This window comes from Balaenoptera borealis (genome assembly GCF_965194805.1).
Source record: "Balaenoptera borealis genome assembly, chromosome: 2".
Classification (NCBI taxonomy): Eukaryota; Metazoa; Chordata; class Mammalia; order Artiodactyla; family Balaenopteridae; genus Balaenoptera; species Balaenoptera borealis.
In genome coordinates this window covers 23264896-23288364 of record NC_138867.1, presented here as the reverse complement: position 1 = coordinate 23288364, position 23469 = coordinate 23264896, and positions in this window count along the sequence as shown.

Below are 23469 nucleotides of genomic sequence, written 5' to 3'. Positions count from 1 at the left end.
GATGTAATGTACTGGAAGTAATATAAATTACTGATTTAAGAGCCATTCGATAGGACAATGTATTTTCCAGGCAACACTAAAATTAACCAATTCTTTTAGATATAATTTACAGTGTGATATATATCATTAATTTTAAAGAAAAAGTACTATATATAAAGAAAAATATAAATATCAATAGAGATTTCGAATTATAATCTATGTGAAATAACAATCATCCACTAAAAAGAGGGAAAACCATTTTAAAACAAGGAACTATTCAAAGATTTCATGTATAGCTATACTTACGTAAGTGAAGGGAGGAAATTAAGTTTTTAGGTTTCTGTAGCAATCTTTTCTAGCAAAAAAGAAAAAAAAAAAGTACTTCCAATATTAACAAGAACTTATCTAAAGAGAAGTCAATTTTTACTTTGAAAATAATAGCAAATACAAATAGCTTTCTAATATAGTCAATAGTGGGCCACAAAGAAACCTTTTGTTTAACTCATGAAAAAAGAAAACAATATTATTTATGTTTTTTGCCATAAAGTTTTTCTGGTTTCATTTAATTTTTACTACATCAACAAAGCAACCACATATAATTGAAAACAGTAATCAAGTACATATAATATGTTTTTGGAATATTGACCACTGAGGACTTTTTAAAAACTTATACTAATGATTAATATAGTACTGAAACTGTATCTCCTTTCTGAAAGAAAATCTCATTTTGTCATTTGCTTCCTTCTTCATCTGTGGCTCATTGACTGATTTCAACATTCACTGTCTAGGTTCCATGAGTGAATGTTCAAGCACATCTCTCAAGAAGTGACATATTCAATATTGGATTTGTGATCATTTTATGGAAGGGTGGATAGCATGAAATAGTAGATTAGTCTCAGTTCTTCAGTGCTCAGAGAGTAGTTTAGTCAATTTATCTATTAGGTAGTGAATTTTAAGTGAAGCACTACATCCCAAATTTTTTTGTGCTGACAGATAACTTTATTTATGTTAAACAAACATTGACTATAAATATTTAAAATGCACTTCACTTTACAAATTCCAGTAATATAGAATGTATTTTCAATTTCCAAATTCTTTTTCACATGATATAGAAAGCAAGTGCTATTTTTTAACTACCTGTGTATATGGTTATATACATATGTTAAACATGTTTATAAAAACATTAATGCCATGCATTTATATTTATAACTATATATGGCATAAATGTGTAATTTATTGTGTGCCCAACTTTTATTTCAAATAATATTTTGATCAAATAATGACTGAAATTTATTGAGCTGTTGATATGCCCTTTTTTGTGTAGGCCTAGTAAATGAGGAAATTTTAAAAGTTGTATGATAATAAATATACTAATATAAAGAAGAATAGACAAAAATAATATCAGAGCAATATTCTTATTGGACTTAAAATATTGTTTAGAAAAATTAATACGTGTGTTGATTACAGAAAAATACATGTTTAAATGACTGATATTAATTAAATATATGATTATATATTGAAATCATCTTAAAAGATTTTATGATCCCAAATAGAATAGAACCTTTAAAGAAGTAGAAAAAAAGAATTTATTTTGCCAAATTTTGGAAATAAGAGTAAGCATCATTATACTCTTCCAAATTTTAAGTATATCAACACTGAATTGATTCTTCATGATTCAGGTGATTCTTGACACAGTAAAAATCCATTTATGGGACTTCATTTGGTCGAGTAGAGAATTCAGGTTCATTTAATCACATGAATACAGATGGTTGTCAACATTTGTGATATAGAAAGCTGGTGTGTTCAATATACTGCTTACATTTTATATCTGAAGTATTCTAGTGAACTACTTTCAAGAGCCATATCTATTCCTATTTTTCTTCTAGTAATAGTTCAATACATTTATTAAAGTAACAACAAGTAGAACATCCCTGTAAAATAAGGAGACTGTCTTCATAGTATTTGTTTTTCTGTGTATTTGTGTAATGACAGCAGGGAGAATTAACTTTAACCTAGACAGGCATGACTGTAACATGGCCAGAGCCAAATACAAATGTAAGTCCAAATACCATGTCTACACTTTTAAAATCATAAATCAACCTAATTATTTGATAAATAAAATATATTGTCTCTTATATTGACAAATATATCTTGAAAATGACTTACAAGAACAGGTTTGGATTTAGAATTCCTAGGCTCCTTGGAGTCCTACTACACAGTGTGTTAGCACACAGAGAGTGGGCTTATTGCCCCTGGTCTACCACGCTTTTCTTCCAACTTCTGGTTTTAGCACCCAAATATGTACATGTGACATCTCAATCTACATGTCTACACTCCATCTGCAGTAGCCCCGTCTCTCAGCAAAGTCACCAAGTGAACATTGCTCAGGTCTGTGTGCACAAAATCGAGACATGGGCCATTCTTCCAGAGTCAGATTCCCAATAATTAAGGCTGGTGCCCTTCGGGCAGAGAACTCTGGAACCACAGATAAGTGAAGCATTGCCTTGTATATTGGTTTACTAGGGCTCCTAAACAAAATACCACTAACTGGGTAGCTTGAACAGCAGAAATGTATTGTCTCACGGATCTGGAGGCTAGAAGTCCAAGATCAAAGTGTTGGTGAGTTTAATTCTTTCTGAGGGCTATGAGGAAGAATATGTTCCATGCCACTATCTTAGTATCTAGTAGTTTACAGGCAATCTTTGGCTTTCCTTGGCTTATAGGTATATGTAGTGCCAATCTCTGCCTTGATGGTCACATGGTGTTTCCCCGTGTTTGTATATATTTGTCCCAAAATTTCCCCTTTATGTAAGAACACCAGTCATACACGATTAGAGGCCAACCTAATGAACACTTTTTAATTTGATTCTTTCTGTAAAGACCCTATCTCCAAATAAAGTCATATTCTGAGGTACGGGGTGCTAGGACTTCAACATATGAATTTTGAGGAGATGTGTTTCAACCAAAACATTCAGAAAATGGAGGCAGGGAGGCAGACATGAGCTAGGGTGGGCATAATCCTTTAGCCCTGAAGATACTTTATTTCACATGGATGGGTGAAGCTAAAAGAGTTTCAGAGTACCTCTCTAAAATGTAGACGTGGTAGTGTCTGTGGTCCAGGTCTGCAGATTGAATTTAAAGTAGATTATGTAAATTTTACTTTAAACTTTTACGTTCAAATAGAAACTATCATCGCTTTTGTTGTATTCTCATATTTGTTATATGTTTTACATATAAATATATAGTTATATTTTACATATAAATAATTAAACATTGTACAAATCAATATACTGAAGAGCAAAATTATCTTTATTCTTTCAACATTTTCTGGTTATCAAAAATTTACGATTATTTTTGTTACTTAAGAGAAATATGTAATTATTCTTGGTAAGTGCATCACATAAATGTGGAATGTTTTATCTGTAGAATTTAAAATTATTTTCTGCTCTATATGAATACTAAATCTTGTTTCATCTTGACATCTTATTTTTCTTCATAAAAGTAAGAGTATCCTTGATTTTAGTGTCTGTCAAAATGTCAAAACCAAAGTATATATATATTTTTCACAAGGGGGCATCTTTGAATTGGCTCTTTTCCTTTGTTATTCTCTCCTAGACTCTATATAAAAGCAAATAAATCTTAGTGCTTCTGGCAATCTTAACTTCCTTCCCTCAATCGTCCTTATCCCTATCTCTAAAAACTTTCGGAAAGACCAAACCAGGCATGCATTGATGATTTACTTCTCCCAAGAGAACACCTGGTTTAATCTCATTATACACACACACACACACACACACACACACACACACACACGTATATATGTACAGGTACATATGTATATATATGTATGTATGTATATATGTGTATACATGTATGTAAGCATACACAGATGTGTACGTGTATACATTTAAAATCTCTGTTACTTCATGAAGCCATGGACTCACAGATCCTGTCTCCTCACCTAGAATAGCTTCTCACTGTGGCTCTATACTTCTCATCTCACTTAGTCTTCCATCTCTATCAAACTATACTGGTGTACGTACTATATACTTTAGTCAGCAAACTCCCAATAAATTAAAAGTCTTCTTTGGAAGTTTATCCCATCACTCTAACAAAACATAACTGTCTCTTTAGAATATTGTTTCTTTGCTTTCCTATAAAGATTATTGCACAATGTCAATTACAGAGAAGCAGAAAGGATGAATAGGAACAAGATTGATTGAAGGAAAATTCCTGTGAAGGAAAATAGAGAGGGATCTAAAAAAAAAAAAAAAAAGGCTTGAGAGTCATCAGATCATGATGTAATTTTCAGTCTTAAAAAGAATAGAAGAGAAAAGGGAAAGAAGGAAGGAACGGAAAGAAGGAAAAGAAAGAAGAATAAAGGGAAGGAGGGCAATCTGCTTGTACAGGTCTGAGAAATTATCAGCAGGCTCATGGGGAATCTTCAAACAAATTTCATCTATCAGGGAAATGTGTACGGTCATTGGCTCAGAACAGCATTTGTAAGGTATGGTTCTAGTGTTAATGTGGAGGTGGATTTCAGAGCACAGCAGCTAGGCCTAGCAGTCAATTATGTAGTAGGAGATTTGAGAGGTATATTTTCATAACTCCCATGTTTCTTCTTGCTTAATATGGTTTCTTTCCTTATTTTCTAGGGTATCACGAAACCCCCAACTCAGTTTCCATTACTTGTCTGAATCCTTAATTGATTATTCTATATCTTTCTGACATACAGATATCAAAATGCTCTGTAGTTCAGTGCTTAAACATTTTATCTTCTGTATATTCACTTCCCAGAAAATTTTATGCAGCCCTATGATTAAAAGATCCATAGCATGATATCCGTACATATCCATTCTGACCTTTCTCGTGAGTTTGGATTTGTTATGTTATAACTTTATTTAAATCACAAATATGCACCTCGGACACAAAGGGAACTTCCCTCCTCCTCTTCTTTGTTTCTGGACAACACTGAGACATCTCTATCACTCTTTCAATTACCAAACGGAAAACTTCTGTATCCACCGAGGATAGAATAATGTATTCCAGATTAGCTCTTCCATAATAAATAGCCATAAAACTAGATTAAAAAGTATTCAAACAAACATCACTCATCAGAGAAGTGTGAGTCTCCCAGCAGTGAGTCTGTCTTAATATCTTAAATAGTTATCAATATCAACTCTAAATTGTCTTTGATAAATGTGCACACTGATAGCCCTGTTACTGCGAGTCCAAGCTCCTCCTGCGCACTGTACAACGGGGCAAAAAATGGAGAGACAAAGTGTCGTGGCAAGAAATAACGACTTTATTCAGAAAGCCAGCAGACTGAGAAGATGGTGGACTAGTGGCCCAAAGAACCATCTTCCCTGAGTTAGACTTCAGCCTTCTTTTATACTAAAAGTAGAGGGGTTGTGTCTGGTTGTTACAGACTTCTTGGTGCTAGGTAGGCTTCTGAGGTGATATCCTTTGCTCTTGCAGCTGTTCATGTAGGTCTGGTCTCAATGTCCCTGTAAACCTTCAACAAGACAAATGTTATTTTCTGTTCTGCAACTTTTTATCTCTGTATTTCAGGCTATAGGCAATATTATTTTACTGTTTGAGGAGACAAGGGTGCAGAGCCAGCATGGCTAAGCATAGACAACAGAGCACAAAGGTTAGAGCTAAAGGAATAGATCCAATATGGAGTCAGGTTTGTTCTTCTCTGTTACAGCCCTAGAACACCTATGAACAGAATAATAAAAGGAAGGTAATCTAAGATGTCAATCGAATAAATCTAATAGTAAAAAAAAAAAAATTCGATTAACTCAAAAGAAGTCAGAAAGGAAGTAAGAGAGGTAAAGACAAATAGAAAGGACAAATGGAAATCAAATAGCAAGAGAGCAGATGGAAATCATGCCTTAAATATAAACGAACAGTTTGAATAATTGACCAAAATTGTTAAACTGGGTAAGAAATTAACACTGGATAATATGTTGCCTAAAAGATATACCTATTTTAAATCTAAAATACAAAAAGGCTGATATGAAAATGCAAATTGTAAGCATAAATTCTCTCAGCTATTCTTTATCTGAAAATATATTTATTTTGCTCTCATTTTTTATGCTGTTCCAGGACCCAAATAGGTCACAAGTACAATGTATTTAGATCCTGCTATCTATAGCATAATGTAAAGTATGCTTTTCAATAGACAACAGCAAAAATTGCTCACATTCTGTGCCATTTTTTTCTTTTTTGGACAGAATCAATTACTTGTGCTCTTTCCTCCTCATTCTTTTACATTTTAACAGTCTATACTTTAATTCGCACATGGTAACAATGGGAATGAGATGAGCTTCCATATAACCACTTTACATGGTTGCCTTAAATTTGTTCCCATGTACTATACCAATATTAAAAAAAAAAAAAAGGCTCTGCATTAGACTCATCTAGTAGCTTTGGGAAAATACTGTAAAAAAAATTACAGGTTTTCTTTTGGCCTGTTGTATTTGGGTGTATGTTGGGGGAAGTGAAAACCAGATGGTATAGGTTTTAAGTGTTCCTTAGGTGACGCATTTTTTTGGCTTATCTCTGAATTGGCCACTATAATAATGAAATAAATATCAAAATTTAAGTGATAGGTAGTATATTGAAATTATTTTATGAACTGGCATGCTGAAATTTTTTTGATTTTAACAGAACAAACAAACATATGAAACCTATGCAATAAAAAAACTTAGAGGCTATGTAGTTAACAGACTCTGAGGGTATTTTGAAACTCTAACAAAAACACAGCAAAACACTGAGCTTGCTTTTCACAATTGGACTTGAAATTGCTCAAAACACTGAATTATTTTTCTCATTTTTAAAATGAAGCAGAGTCCTTAGTAATTAGAGTGAACCAGACAGAAATTGTTCTCAGAAATTAGGAGTCTTTGTAGTTGTCAGATAGAATAAACACAATTCCTGATGGAATGGCTAAGTGACAGCAACCACCTTTTATTCATTACTTTACCAGAGGATACCCAGTGAATGACAATTTTTGCAGTCCTGAACCTACATTGTTATTTTAAAAAAATGAAGAATGACTTATAAATTTCTTAGCAGTAATGATGCTTGTCCCAACAGATGAGGGAAAGAGCTAAGCAGCTGCAAGATGCTCCGTTTGATGAGGAGGATTATGATTAAAGAAGGAACACGTCAAGGCTTTTATAAACCTGATAGGGGGATTATGTGAGCTATAAAAACTTGTGGAGTGTTAGCCATCATAAAAACCTCTCCTACTTGATTTATTGAGACTTTGAGGGGGTTACTAAAATCATTTCTCACACAATACATTTCAAGTTAAATAATATTTCAAATTGAGTTTTACTTTTTGGATCAAAAAAATATAAAACTATACGGTAATGAGATGTGATTTGAAAACGTGAATGAAGATGAAGATTTCCTTAGATATGATCATAGCACAGTCATACATGCATTATGCTATTATCCTTAACTGGTTATAGTCTGTCAACCAGTTAATTATCAAATATAAAATAATGAACACATGAGTAAGAGTAAAGATATTCTGATTCAGTCACTGAAAATAATCCTGAGTCTATTTTTTTAAATGCATTAACAGAAATATTAGTAAGATCTAAAATGTTTACTATCAAAACAATGACTCTGAGAGCCTCTCTATATAGATGTAAAGATGAAAATAGATATAGCTATTAGAGTACCAGGCAAATTTAAGTAATTTGTTAGTTGTTAAATCCAAACTTCACTCAAATAAAATTCTTATAGCCATGGCACAATCAATACAGATTCTGCCACGTGCAGGCCATGTTGTTATGTATAAGTTATTCAACCTCTCCAAGTTTAACTCCTTATCTCTAAACTCTGATACTCTTCTAAAATAGCTAGTATAATGCCTGACACATAATTACCAGTCAGTAAATGAATGTTTACATTATTATAAATAAATTTGCAACAATAATTATATTATTGTGGTTTATTGTTAATGCTAAATTTTAGAAAGTAATGTTTTCACTGGGGAGAATTAAATAGTTGAATATTTAAGTCTACATTCTTGAATGGTATGCAAAGCATATGTTGGATGTCAGCTGGTTTAAATTAAGATGTGTTTGAACAACACCTAGCCACTGATTTTTTGCATATCACTCCTAGCCTCTACTCCATATACACTAGCACTTTGCACTTCAGTGTGCAATGGCCATGTTTCTAAGCAATAAAGTTATAGTTAATGAGCAAACCTGAAGAACCATCATCATAAAAAACAAAACATGTTCTTGGTTTCTTTGACTAAAGAGGGGAAATAATTGCTAGTAATAGTTATTGCCCAACTTTAACTGCTTATTGTTCCTAAAGCTATTTTTGGCCTATGAATTTTCCCTAGTCTTGTGCAATTAGTTAAAGCCATGTGAATGAGAAAATATGTAATATTTTTCTGATTGCATAATTGAATTTGAGTGAATTTGGTTTAAAAAATTATGTAATGTGACATTTCATGTTATAGGGAAAAATGAGATTGATGGAAAATTAAATATTTACAATGGATATTTATCCCATTTAAGAATATGTCTAGCAAAGCAGACTTACAATTTTATTAATTCTCATTCAGATATAATGGCTTTAAATGTAAATGTTGGTGAGAAAGAATTTGAAAATAGAAGTTACAGTTGTGAAATAGTTACAACAAAGTCTTCACAAATAGGATACAGTTCAAGGGGAAAAAAGTGTATGGGGCCAGATTCTCTCTAGTTATATAAATTGTGATAAATGCTATCTTAATCTTTTCACACAGTTGCTAGATGCACTTTATATTTTATTCATTTTTTTTCCCTGAAACTTTAAGAACATCATGAGAGACTGATTATGTTTTTCATTTTTTAATTTTGAGACAACTAGAAATGGACATCCTCATATAAATGATTCTAACATAATCACAGCATCTTCAATGAACAAGGTGCTGAAATTGACTTCACCACTAGCTCCAACAGTTAAGAACTTTCATAGTACATTGGTTTTACGACTTTTATAAAAATTCTAAATCTTTACAGTTAAGCTGACACAAGTGAAAGCATGAATTTTTCATTAAAACTGTGTGAATTAATTCCATTTTTCTTCGCTTTTTAGGAAATATGACAAGAAATTCTATATCACAGTTTCTGAAACAATGAAAAAGAGTCAAATTTCTGGATAAATACACATGTAGAGCTTATATGTGTGAGATTAAAATTAGAATATGAACACTCCATATGATAGTGTTACCATGATTTGTAGAAAAACAAATATTCAAGTTCATTCATGTTGTATTTTGTTACATCATCTGTTGCATTTATGTTATAGTTTACAAAGGATTTTAGTGTTGTAGCTAATTCTTTTTTACAGCTAGTTCTCTTTTCAGATTCTAGCTAATTTTCTTTAATGGGTCAAGATTAAAAATGTACCTTTTGTCTTTTCCCAGGTGCCATATCTCTAAGGCTTTTCTCTATGAATTGTCAATATGGAATCCCTTACGTTTGTTAAAAATTTATCTCTAAATATCTATGTCAATCCAATTTAGGGCAGCACTTGTTAAGCTAAGTCTTTACACTAGTTTGGAAGTTAATAAATTGTTCATCAAACAAAGTGATAACAAGGAAAGGGGGGACACTTATAATCCTTTTCAGGTGAATTTGTTGACCTCAGTGACTCACATCAAGGTTGGATCACAATTCCTTACAGCTGGGGCTTTTGAACAGCTTTTCTGAGATGCGAGATATAACAAGGCTATAGTTTGAGGTTCATTTTTATTTTCTCTTAGGAATGAGGTAACATTCTAAATCAAGGTAAAAACACTGAGTTTCAGTGACTTTCTCCAACAGGAAAAAAAAAATATATATATATATATATATAATTATATTCCCTAACATTCAGCTGCTGATTGCTGAAAGAAGTTCCTAAACATTGAAAAAAATCCAAAACACATTTAAAATATTTGTGATTTTGCTTAAATCTTCAAGATATTTCATAGGTGCTCTTCAGTAGTATCAATGTGGTAGGCTTATTTGATTTTCAAAAAAGAAAAATTTGAATATACCAGAGGCAGTTGATATGGAAGATCAGATTTGGTAAAAATCCTACTGACTCTCACCAATAGGACAAATCACACCATAATCTCTTCAACCAGGAGCCCCACTTTCATGCAGCTGTTTCCAACTAAATGACATTTCTTATTTATGCAAAATGTGTTTCTTAACCTTCTTAGGTTTAGGTACCTTCCTTTGTTCAAGGCCACTTATCATTTAGAAACAGAACTGAAATGCTTTGATACACCAAGGCAGGATTAGCTCTTCCACTGTTTACATGTAAAGATAGACATGATCACTTATTCTATGATAAAGGACTGACAGCACAAAGCTTCCTTTGCTAAGCAACCTGCATAGTCTTTAGGGGATGAATGCATGCTAAAATTGCAATGAAAGGAAAGCAGCAGCTCTCAGTGCATTTGAAAGAAAAAAAAACAAAAGGTTAAAAAAAGCATTAACTGATATAAATTTTTGAAATACATGGCTGTGTAGTAAATTTAACATTTTACAGGTATGTCTAATTATAGGTTCACAGATTTTTAAATAAATTTTTACATGATAAATTTATTCCAAAATAAAAGATAACTTTTGTGTTTCATTTATAATTGGTTCTACACAATGCTAAAATAGCTGTCCAAATCAATACAACTAAAAGTAGTATAATTTGTACAATGCACACATAGATTGATTATTTTATCATTAGTGATAAATTAGTCTAATTTCATAAATAGTTGGTCAAAAATCTATTCAGACAAATGCAAAAAGAGGAATTGTTATATAAAGTAAATAAGTCAATAATCCAAATTCACGTTTACCATTTAATTAGTTTTAATTGGCTTGACCTATAATGCTAATTCATTCATGGCATGTATACATTGCCCATGATGGAAAAAAAAAAAAAAAAACCTCCAGATATCTAATATATATATATATATATATATATATATATTTATGGTATACTACATAATTTCAATATAAATAATTCAAAGATATTATCTTCAAGTTGTTAGTATAGGAAAACCACAAGTATAAAGTAGAGATTTCATGATTTCAACACAAGGTACCATGAGGTCCCATCATTTCGTGTTTTATCACCAGGTAATATCAGTTCTTAAAACCTTAAATACTAGCCATCACCAAATATTTTCATAGAAAATAGTTTCCTGTAAGATATATGGGAGGGGCTTCCCTGGTGGCGCAGTGGTTAAGAATCCGCCTGCCAACGCAGGGGACACGGATTTGAACCCTGGTCCGGGAAGATCCCATGTGCCGCGGAGCTACTAAGCCCATGCACCACAACTACTGAGGCTGTGCTCTAGAGCCTGCAAACCACAACTACTGAGCCCGCATGTCGCAACTACTGAAGCCCACGCTCCTAGAGCCTGTGCTCTGCAACGAAAGAAGCCACTGCAATGAGAAGCCCACGCACCACAACGAAGACTCAATGTAGCCAAAAATAAATAAATAATTAATTAATTTTTAAAAAGATATATGGGAGGTATAAAGGAGAAATTTAGAAAATAAGCATTTATTAAACATAAACCATAAATCATAACGGCTATGACACCCACCTCTGCCACTAACCTTAAAGCCTAAATTGCAAAATACAACTTCATTCTACCAACATCCATTTTATTCTCGCCTTTCTCTGCCACCAACACAGCTGGACTGGGTTCTTGTTCAGGCCACATGAACTTTTATTCTTGTAGAATATGAGTCCTTGGTGATCTTGCCCTAGTTGGTTGATATCATTTTCCACTGATCAATAGTACAGTATGAAGGAGTATTAGGAAACATTTCATTGACTTAACTGGGTCCCAAAGATAATCCTCTTTGCCCCCATTAAATAGCAGAAACCAGTTTTTCCCTCAATTAGAATCAATTAATCTCTCAGCTAAGTGAGTAGAAAGCAGTCTTAAATTCCATTTCATCTGAACCTGTAGTTTTCCTGGTGGATGCATTCATCTGTTGGTCACTTGGTTCTTCAGTCTTTTCCAGAGACAGAAGACAAAACATGTTGATTATTATTAAAGTCATATTGAAAGGGCTATTCTCAATTTTACCCCATGCTTCTCAAGGCAATGCTTCCTGTCTCTGGGGGAGAGGGCATTATATATTTGTCACTGGTTTAAAATAAATACCATGTAATGTAGACTGGTCATGACATTTGTAGGATTTTATCTGCCAGTTGGTGCCATAATTTAGCCTTCAATAGGACATTCTGTATTTCTACCAGGTCACTGCTTTTGACTGATGGGGCATATTAGTAATTTCAATGGGCACAAACATTCCTTTTTAAAAATAGTTTTATTGAGGTATGATTGGCTTATGATAAGCTGTGCATGTTTGAGCTACACATCTTTCTTTTTTCTTCCAGTTTTGTTGAGATTGTAATTGACATACAGCACTGTATCAGTTTACTAGGTGTACAGCATGTTTTGAATTATCACAAAATTATCATGAAATGATTATACAATAAGTTTAGTGAAAATCCATCATCTCATATAGATACAAAATAAAAGAAATAGAGTATGTTGTACATTACATCCCTAATACTTATTTATCTTGTAACTGGAAGTTTGGACCTTTTGACTGCCTTCATCCAACTCCTCCTCCCCCCACCCCCCACTTCTGTTAACCGTAAACATAATCTCTTTTTCTGTGAGCTTGTTTGTTTGTTTTTGAAATATAATCAATCTACAGCACTATGTTAGTTCCTATTACACAACACAGTGATTCAATATTTCTGTACATTTCAATATTATCACCATGATAAATCTGGTTAAGATATGTTAAAGATACTACATAGTTATTGGCTGTATTCCCCACAGTGAACATTTCATATCTGCAAATCATTTATATTGAAACTGGAAATTTGTACATTTTCATCTCCCTCACCTTTTTCTTCTGCCAGCATCTTCCCCTCTGGCATCTACCTGTTTGTTCTCTGCATCTGTAATTTTGTTTCTGAGTTTTTTGTTTTGTTTTCTTAGATTCCACTTATAAGTGAAATCATACAGTATTTGTATTTCTCCTCCTTAACTTCACTTAGTATGATAACCTCTAGGTCCATCCACGTTGTCACAAATGGCAAGAATTCAATCTATTTAGGGCTAAGGAATATTCCATTATGTATATATCTATATACATTTTATTGAGTAACAAATAGAATATGTTTATTGGGAACTAAGTATCTAATTTTCATGTGGAGGTTGAGCAAAACGTTATCCATAGAATTTTTTATTGACTGCAAATAATTTGAAACCTTTGTGTGTGTGTGTATGTTTATAAATGTATTATATGTATAGATTTATATACATTATATAGCTCTTTTTTAATGTGTCCCAGTTTTTTATTTATTCAGGTATAGTTGATTTACAATATTACATAACTTTCGGGTGTACAACATTGTGATTCACAATTTTTAGACAGAGGCTACATTTATAGTGTTATAAAATACTGCTATATTCCCTATTCTGTAAAATATATCCTTGTAGCTTATTTAATTTATACATAGTAATTTATAACTCTTAATCCACTACCCCCAACTTGCCCTTCACTTTCCCTGTCCCCACTGGTAACCACTAGGTTCTCTATACCTGTGAGTCTGTTTCTTTGTTGTGTTTACTTGTTTGTTTTATTTTGTAGATTCCACATATAAATGATAATATACAGTATATGTCTTTCTCTGGCTGACTTATTACACTAAGCATAATACCCTCCAGGTCCATTCATGCTGTTGCAAATAGCAAAATTTCATTCTTTTTAATGGCTGAGTAGTATTTCATTGTAAATAGATACCACATCTTCTTTATTCATTCATGTGTTGTTGGACACTTAGTTTGCTTCTATGTCTTGACTGTTGTAAATAATGCTGCTATGAACGTTGAGGTGTATGTATCTTTTCAAATTAGTGTTTTCACTTCCTTATAGCCAGGAGTGGAATTTCTGGATCATGTGGTCATTCTATTTTTAGTTTTTTGTGGAACTACCATCTGTTTTCCACAATGGCTGCACCAATTTATGTTCTCACTAACAGTGTACGAGGGTTCTCTTTTCTCCACTTCCTCACCAACATTTGTTATATGTGGTCTTTTTGATGATAGCTATTCTGACGTGATGTGATATCTCGTGGTTTGGATTTGCATTTCTCTAATAGTGTTGTTGAGCATATTTTCATGTGCCTGTTGGCCATCTGTATGGCTTCTTTGGAAAAATGTCTATTCATATCTTCTGCCCATTTTTAAATCAGGTTGTTAGTTTTTTGATATTGAGTTGCGTAAGCTGTTTAACGATTTTTGGATATTAACCCCTTATTTGTCATATCATTTACAAATATTTTCTCAGTAAGTTGACTTTTAGTTTTGTCAGTGGTTTCCTTTGCTGTGAAAAAGCTTTGTAAGTTTAATTAAGTCCCATTTGTTTATTTTTGCTTTTATTTCCTCTGTCTTAGGTGATAGATCCCAAAAATATTGCTAAGAATTATGTTCTTCTGTCTCCTCATTTTTGTCATTTGCTGCTCATGTTTCTTTATATTTGGTAGATTGGTTTCATTTTCCAACCTTGGAGAAGTGACCTTTTGTAGAAGACATTCTATGTATCGCAATAGCACACTCCCCTCTGGTTGCCAGAGCTATATGCTCCAGGGGTGCCCCCTATGTGGGCTGCATGGATCCTTCTGCTGTGTTGCGCTGACTACTGTAGGTGGTTTGGTACTTGTGCTTGGCCCTCAGTTGTGTCGGTTACCAAGCCCTGCCTTGTGTGGAGGCTGCCAGCCACAGCTGGATGAGACTGGGTCACGAGATGCCTGGCTCCAGAGCCTAGGGAGATCCTGGAGTTAGTGGTGGCCCACTGATGGGCAGAGCCAGGTTCTGGGATGGATGGTACTGTCTTGGATGTAGTGTTGGCCTGATGGTTTGTAGGGCTGATTCCTGACATGGCTGACTGTGGGGTTTGACATATTCCAAATCTTGTGTCAGCCCACTGGTGAGTGAGACTGGATCTCGAGAAGGCTGGCTGAAGGGTCCAAGGTGTCTCAGAGCTGGTGCAACTCTGCTGTTGGGTGAGGCCAGGTCCTAGGCCTTCTGATGAAAAGGGCTGTGTGTCAGGGCAGCTTTGGGTTCAGGGGTCTTAAAGCAGCCTACTTGCTGGTGGGTGGGCTGTGTCCCCCACTGGATAGTTGCTTGAATTGGCCTGAGGCCAGTCAGTAAAGTACTGATTGGTTATTGAGCGGTGGCGGGAGGAGGGGGGAGGAAGTCCCTGCACTAATAAGCTAGAAGGAGGATTCCAAAATGGTACCTGTCAGCATCAGTGTCCTTGTGGTAAAATGAGCTCCCAAATTGGCTGCCGCCAGTGTCTGTGTCGCCAGGTTGAGCTCCAGTTGCCTCATGTCTTTTGGGAAGCTCTCTAAGATTAGCAAGTGGGTCTGACCCAGGCTCCTTTCAAATCACTGCTTCTGCCCTGGGTCCCAGAACATGTGAGATTTTGTGTGCATCTTTTAAGAGTGGAGTCTCTGTTTGCCACAGACCTCTAGCTCTCCCAAAAGTAATCCCTACTGACCTTCAAAGCCAAACATTCTGGGGGCCTGTCTTTCTGGTTCAGGACAGCGGGCCTAGGGAGCCCAATGTGGGGCGTGGCCTCCTCGCTCCTTGGAGAGAACCTCTGCAATTGTAATTTTCCTCTCATTTGTTGATCACCAACCTGGGGGTATGGTCTTGACTATACTGCATCCCTCCCTCTCCTACCCATCTTGTTGTGGTTCTTTCTTTACATCTTTCTCGTGGAAGATCTTTTCTACTAGATTATGGTCTTTCTCATGAATAGTTGCTCTTTAAATATTTGTGACTTTATTGGTGTGCCTATTGGAGGTGAGCTCAGGATTTTTCTAATCCACCGTCTTGGCCAGAAAGTCTAAGCTATGCATCTTGGTAAGTTTGATATATGTATACACCCATGACATAATCATCACAGTAAAGATAGTGAATATATTCAGTCACCACCATGTATGTTGTCTTGCACCTCATTATAATTTCTTCTTTATGTCCCTTTCATCCCATACCCAACAGGTAACCACTAATCTGTGTTTTCCTGTATTTTGTCTGTTTTTTTGTTTTGTTTTGTTTTGTTTTGTTTTGTTTTTACTGAAGGATAGAAGATAAATCTGGTCTCTGTTGCTCCAACTTGATCAGAAGTGGAAGTTCTGCATTTCTTAAACTGTAAATGTATCTCATGAGCAGGAACAATATTGAGTAGAGCAAAATGGTGATAAAGATTGTTTCAAATCCAGAGCTAGTAATGCTGATAGAAATGCTATTGTAAGGGAAGGCAAATCCATACCCGGAATATGTGTCTATTCCTATGAGAAAAAAAAAAACAAACACTATCCAATCATGACAAAAAGATGTAATCAACCTATCACTAGGTAGCCAGCTGGTTGTGTCATATCAATGTTGCAGCATTGGCCTCTAATGTTTCCTGGTTTTGTACTCAGCAGTAGTATTATGGGGAGAAATCTTGGTGAGAAGTCTACATATCTGAACTCATGAGCTTTCACTGTAGTTGCCTTCTGGTGGGCATATTCATTGGACATCAATAGCTCTACATACTATGCCCATCCATACAGAGAGTACTACCCACATTCTTATCTTTTCAGATTTACTTGCCACATTAATTTTTCAATTTTATTTTTTCTGAATTTTGTCAAGCTGGCCAACTTATTAGTCCCTGCCTACAATTCATAACTGGTTATATCTGTATCTCAGTTCATTTATATTTCCACACAAAGTAGATAAGGTATTTCACCAAATTATATGTTTACTGAAAGGATTTCCTGTCCCTAGAGTCATTCAGGAAAACCCAAGTAGTATTAAGTAGCCGTACATATTAAGCTAGAATTGGAATGCGATGCAGATCCATCTGTAAGTAAGGATGGACTATAGGCAACTCCCCACGAGACCCAGGTATGGGTTGAGAGAGCTGGCAAAGTAGTTAGAGCAAGTACCATGGAGGTCTTTACCACCTTCTTATGCAGATTATTTGCACAAGACCTACATGGGCAAAATACATATATTTTATTTTTCTACCTTAAACTTGAGTGCTACTATGCCACATAATTTTTGTTTAATGTATCTTATACACTGCATTTATAGGGGGCGATTAGAGACTCCTAGTAACTTGATGTCTCCCAGTAAGGAGTTAAGCTCCTACCAGGGCTCTTTAGCAAGCTAGAACCTGGCATTCCTCCAAAATACTAATGGTCTGTGTTGCGATCCTCCAAAGAGAACTCACAGGAGACTCCATTCAGATTTTAGCATTGCCACAGATACCATATGATGTGCTGAATCATAAAATAGGGCAATTTGCACCTGATGAAGAGATCTATTTTTCTCCATGACCCACTCAAAACTGATAGCTTTATGGGTTGCCTGATAAATAGGTTAAAGCAGAATAGCCAAATGTAGTATACATTTGCTCCAAAATCCAGGGAGATACACCAAGATTTGGGGCTTTTTTTCATGATGGATAGTATAGGAGACCTCTTATTTTAAAAAAGTACCCCATCATTCCTCTGTGTAAGGTGTCTTAGATGATCAAATTCCTTCTAAATTGTGGTATTATACAGATAAAGAAAATTTACATAGCCCTGTGTCAAAGACATCAAATAAAATCTTAGACTAACATAAATTATTATTTTTCCTTACTGATAGAAATTAGAAAAAATTGCAGCATAACTTGTGTTAATGTTCACATTCTTTCAATAAAGATACCACATCTTGACAGTATTTACGATTAGCATCACGACCTAAGAATGGCATCATGGAATCATTGTAATTCTTAATGACTAACCTGGATTTAGCACTGATCAAAATATTTGAAAGGGGATAAAGTAGTAAATAATCAACTATGCATTCCTCAAACCTTTTGTGGTAATAATAATTCTCTACAATTCAACCCAGTATGCGATGCTATGGCTCACTGTCTTTGTAGGATGTGGGCACTTTAAGGAGCTTCTAACTAGCCTTTTCTAGTTATGACTCCTGTCTGTAATGCTCCAAAGGTTGGTGCAACAATATGGGAACTCTGCCATACACTAAGTATGTCTATTCTGACTATATCTTCTGGGATAGGGGAAAAAACTATGAGATATATCTGTAGTTGTATTGGCCCCACTGTTAGAAGGACTTGGGTTAATACTTAATCTACAACTACTCTGACTGGTGGACAACTATGACATGTTAAGTCTCTGAAGATCAACAAAAACTGAGAGCAATTATATCGTATCATCAATTTATATCTGAGAATGGCATTAGCAAATGGCTGAAAATCTCTCTGGTGAAGGCTTCATAAAATAGTCTCAGGATTTATAGGTGACCCCAATGGTGAGTTCTTCCTCAAAGGCACCCTGCCTCCTCCACATTGGAAGAAACCTAAGAAACCTAAGTGTAGTTTCTAAAAGTTTGGGTGCAGTATTAGTCTTCTTAGCCTGCCATAACAAATTACCACAAACTGGATGACATAAAAAAACAGAAATTTCTCTCTTACACTTTTGGAGGCTAGAAGTCCAAATTCAAGATAGCAACAGAGTTAGTTCCTTCTTGATGCTCTGCAGGAGAATCTATCCCATGCCTGTGCCCTATCTTCTCATGGTTTCTGGCAATCCTTGACGTTCCTTGACTTAGAGCTGCATCACTCCAATCTTTACCTCAGTCACCATGTGGCCTTTATTTCCTATGTCTCTTCTGTGTCTCTGTGTGTCTCCAAATCTGTTTTTCCTTATAAGGACAACAGTCATTGGATTTAGAGCCCACACTAATATAATATGAGTTCATCTTAACGTAAAGATATTTCCAAATAAAATCACATTCACAACTGCCAGGCATTAGGATTGCAATATCTTTATAGGGATACAAGTCAACCTACAACCGGTATATATGTACTACAAGAGGTCATATCGTAACTCTGAACTTAGTACAGCAGAATGACAAATGTGGAGTGGATCAAGAAAGGCAAATGAAACATATTGAGTACATATGCCAATGAAATAGAAATATCAAGGAGAGTTTCTGAGAACAAAACCCTGAGCATCGAAAAATGGTCTGGTCAAGGAAATTAATTCACTGCCAAATCAACTCATACTTGCAATCTTTGTGCATTATGATATGGTGTATGCTTTGAGCTAAAATCTGCTATGTAAATATTGAACCTGTAATTTTCCAAATTGGAATTTTTATAGTAATATCCTAATTTTTTTGCTGTAACATTGCATAGCAGGTATTTTGATGTAATGGTATAATTTGCACTTTATCCATAGGTTACTGAAATTAACCAAGGCAAATGGACAAACTCTGAAAGTTTGAACTTGAACCAGAATACCAAATCTTAGTAAAGCTCCGGGTTATTTTTTTTTCAGGAAGTCAATGATATTATTTGATATTTATTTGTCAGTGTGTCAGTAGTCCTTATAGCCGCAGTCATTGCTTACGAATGACATCTTTCTGATTGGTCAGGACCCATGCCCTACTAGTTACTAAAATTTTTGACTGGGTATATGTGATCGTGGTAGTTTCCTTTTCAAATTACATATCTGGGAAAATGGTGGATGTGTATGTTAGCTTGCATCGTGATAAACTATAGATAAAAACGAATAGTTGTGTATTGATAATTTCCTTCTGTTCTCAGTAAAATCATATGAGAGAAGAGCTGAAAGTAGAGCTAGTCCATCCATAAACAGAGACATCATATCCACCCACTGGATTCACTCAACTTTGTAAAGCAGAATAAGCAAATCGTTTTTGTCCCTGAAATTTAAATAGCTGTAAGACTTTGTCCTTTTGTTGTAAATCTGCTTTCAGATATGGGAATGAATATGTTTCTTTCCATCCAAACCATGTTTTATTCTCAGATGGTGTGATAGATGAAATAAGAGTAGCTCCCAGCTGACAACCAGCAAGGAATCTAGAATCTTAGTCCTACTACCTGTAGGGACTAGATTCCTCTAACAACCTCAATGAGCTTAGAAGCAGATTTATCCCTAGGTCTCTGGGTAAGAGCCCAACAAGCCAACACCTTGATTTCTACTCTGTGAAACTTGAGATAGAGCATTTAGCTAAGATAACCTGTACTTCTGACCTACAGAACTGTGAGGTAATAAATGTGTATTGTTTTAAGCCACTGATTTTGTGGTGATTTGTTACAACAGAGATAGAAAACTAATACAGATGACTAGGTAGCTATTGTTATATGAGGTGAAGAGGGCAAAATGAGGGAGGCACGAGAAACCAGCCAGAAAAAGACCAGAAATTGAAACTGAAACACTATATCTATAATGACCTTTTTCAAGACAGCCTAACCAGACCTGTCTAGAAGTTCTAACCAAGGAACTTAACCAAGTTCTAGGGCACAGGTTTGATAATTACACTAGATAGTGATTGCTGTTTTCTCCATTCTGCACCCCAATCCTGTCTCTAAATATGAGTTTGATACTAGTCATCTTGTTTCCATTCCAGTATGCATATTGGACATTGGGCATTGTGGCAAGATTACATAAATTTTTCAAAAAGTGAATATAGTTTATTTTGTTTTAAAGTAATTTTCATTTTAAATATGCAATATTTCTATGTACATTAAGTTTAAAATTAATTCCTTTATAAAACATCAATTAAGCATCTACTGTATTTCAAGAATTTTGTTAGGGAAGAGAGATATTCAGGTTAATATGACTTGCTACACCAAGGAACATACAGTTTAGTATAATAGTAGACCTTCTAGATATTTTATGCCTAAGATGAGTTCAGACTCTCTCATCAATAGAATAATGACAACTTACATAGGAGAAAGTATGGTACAGAGATAAGAAAGAGCATGGTCATACAACCTGGTTTTAAATGGTGATTCTGAACTAGTTAGATGTACAATCCTAAGTTATTTCATTTCTCTGTTCCTCAGTTTCTCATCCTTAAAATGGAAATACAGGATCTTTGGATTGAGTAATGAAAGTATTATCTATAACAAAGGTAAAGAGCTTAGCAAACTGTTGGTTGCATAATGATGAGTTCATAAAGAATATTATTATCAGAATTACTTAGAAGTAGTAATAATAGATATTTTGTTCTTTTAGATTGGGGATCACTTGGCCATGGGAAACTACATTCAGACCTTTGGATCATATTGCAGATTACCCAGATGTGCTGGATTTGATATGAATTAATTAATTGAAAGGACTTTCCTGCTGTCTACTTTGGAGTATGGTAGCAGGAGTACTGTACATGTGAAAATACAAGTTAGACACATACTTAGATAGGAAGATAGGTAGCACCATCTTGATTGAGTTCATTTTTATTGGAGACAGCAGATAAAAGACTTCACCTGTTATACATGGAGTATTAACCAGCCATTGTACTGCCTTGCTAGACTTTAATATTAGAGAAAAACAAAGCTTTAACTGTTTAAAGCATTGTAATTCTAGGAAGCCCATCAATCTCAGCTAAAATGTAATAGATGAGTTATTTAGGGATTTTTGTCAAATTGTCTATATTAGAACCCCTTGTGTGAAACAAGGCCAAGTAAAAAGATAAGTAGAACAGGAAACTTGTGTTTTATTTTAAGATCTTCAGTAAAAAGTTGATGCTTAAAAATTTGAATATATGCTATGCTTAATTAGGTTTGTGTGTATCTAAAATCTAGTTTTAATATTCAAAAATAAAAATAAAAAAAAGGGTATAAAAAAAAGAAGCAGGGATAGTTAGGATTCAACGCATGACAGAGATCACTGAAACCTGAACAGCAGAAGTGGAAGGACGATTACACTAGTTAACCAGAAGCATTCTTTCCTTCAGTTTAATAAAATAAGACATGTTATTTAGATGCTGAACAATCAACAAAAGGCCCTTAATGGGCAATTTTATATTTTGGCTAACTGAGCGCCAGGAATTCCTTCCTACTCGGGACAACACCCCTATTATGCACTTATTGCTATAAAGCAGGCCCCACCCCTCTGTGTGGAAAACTATGGGGGGAAGCATACATTTCCTTTACTTTTCTTCCTAACAACTATGATGTGGTAGGACCAGTTTTAGCTTTCAGGTCTGTTTCTTTGAGCTTTGAAAGAATGATGCAAGGAAGATGCTATGCTAGGTAGAGGAGGTGTGGGTCTAGAGACAATGAAACAAGTAGTATCTTTTTCCTCAGACTGACCATGTATCAGGATCATGACTGTGTTGGTGGCTGCATTCTTCTATTCCATTCTCTGAAATTCCTGTGTCTTTCCATTGCATACACTTTCTGCCTAATTTAGTCAGAGATAGCTTCTGGTTTTGTATCATAAACGCTACTTGGTACTCTACCTCTCTAATTAAATTTTACCACTCCTTTCTTCTTCCATATCTTTCAGCATCACGGCCCTATTTCCTGATTCTTGAATATGACACACTTCTTTTAGCCAGAGACCTGGGAAATGCTTCTGTTCTGCCTGAGTATATCTTCCCACAGAGCACTGCATAATTGCTTCTCAAAGAAGCAATTTAGGTCTCTTCTCAAAGAAAGAACTTCCTGGCCGGTTGTTCACATTACTTAGAGTAATGTGAAAATTAAATGAAATTTAATTTTAATTTAATTTAATTACTTAGGGTAAATGAAAATTATTTTATTATATATTTATGTAAGTGTTCATATTTGCAATTATTATTATTTTTTAAAAGTTTTTGCTTATCCTTCCCAGTAAAATATAAACTCTCTGAAAGCAGGGACCTAGCATGGCTTGATCATGGCTCTGTCTCACAAATAAACGAGAATAACTCCTAATGTAGTGATTTTTACATGAAAAAAAAAAAATCAAAGAAATAAGTAAAGTTGTTGGATAAAAAGTTATACCAAAAGGATTTGTATAATTGCTGAAGATGAATAGCATATTTAACTCTGGGTTTTCTACATATTTGCTTTTAACATTGATTTCTTTTGTTATACACTTTCTCTTTTTTGCCCTATTTATGTGATAGTTGTTTGCCATTTTATACCCTGACTTAATGGATAGTTTGTTTCTATATAGATTTGTTTGAGACAGTATTGGAAGAGTTACTGGGATGAGAATGGACTACATCAAGAGAGCCTGAGAGTGGTAGCCAGGGGTGAGTTGGATCAATCAGTCCAAAAATAAAGTTATAGTAAAAACCCCAAACCATGAATCTATTCTGAGAGGAGGTGAAAACATTAGAATGCCCTAAGCTTGGAAAGAAAAGTTTATTAAAGCTTGAATGGAAGCTATCAGTGGGAAAACGTGTTCCTCTCTAACATTCTGTTAGATTGTTTGTTCTCATGTCCCTAAGCTATACTTGACTACTTGTGGTCAACCAGGGGAGTTGTTGAGCAATTTGTCAGGGCAGTGCTACCCCCAACTTCAGGTGCCATTCCTTCAATCCAAACTATTACTATTTTGGACATGGTG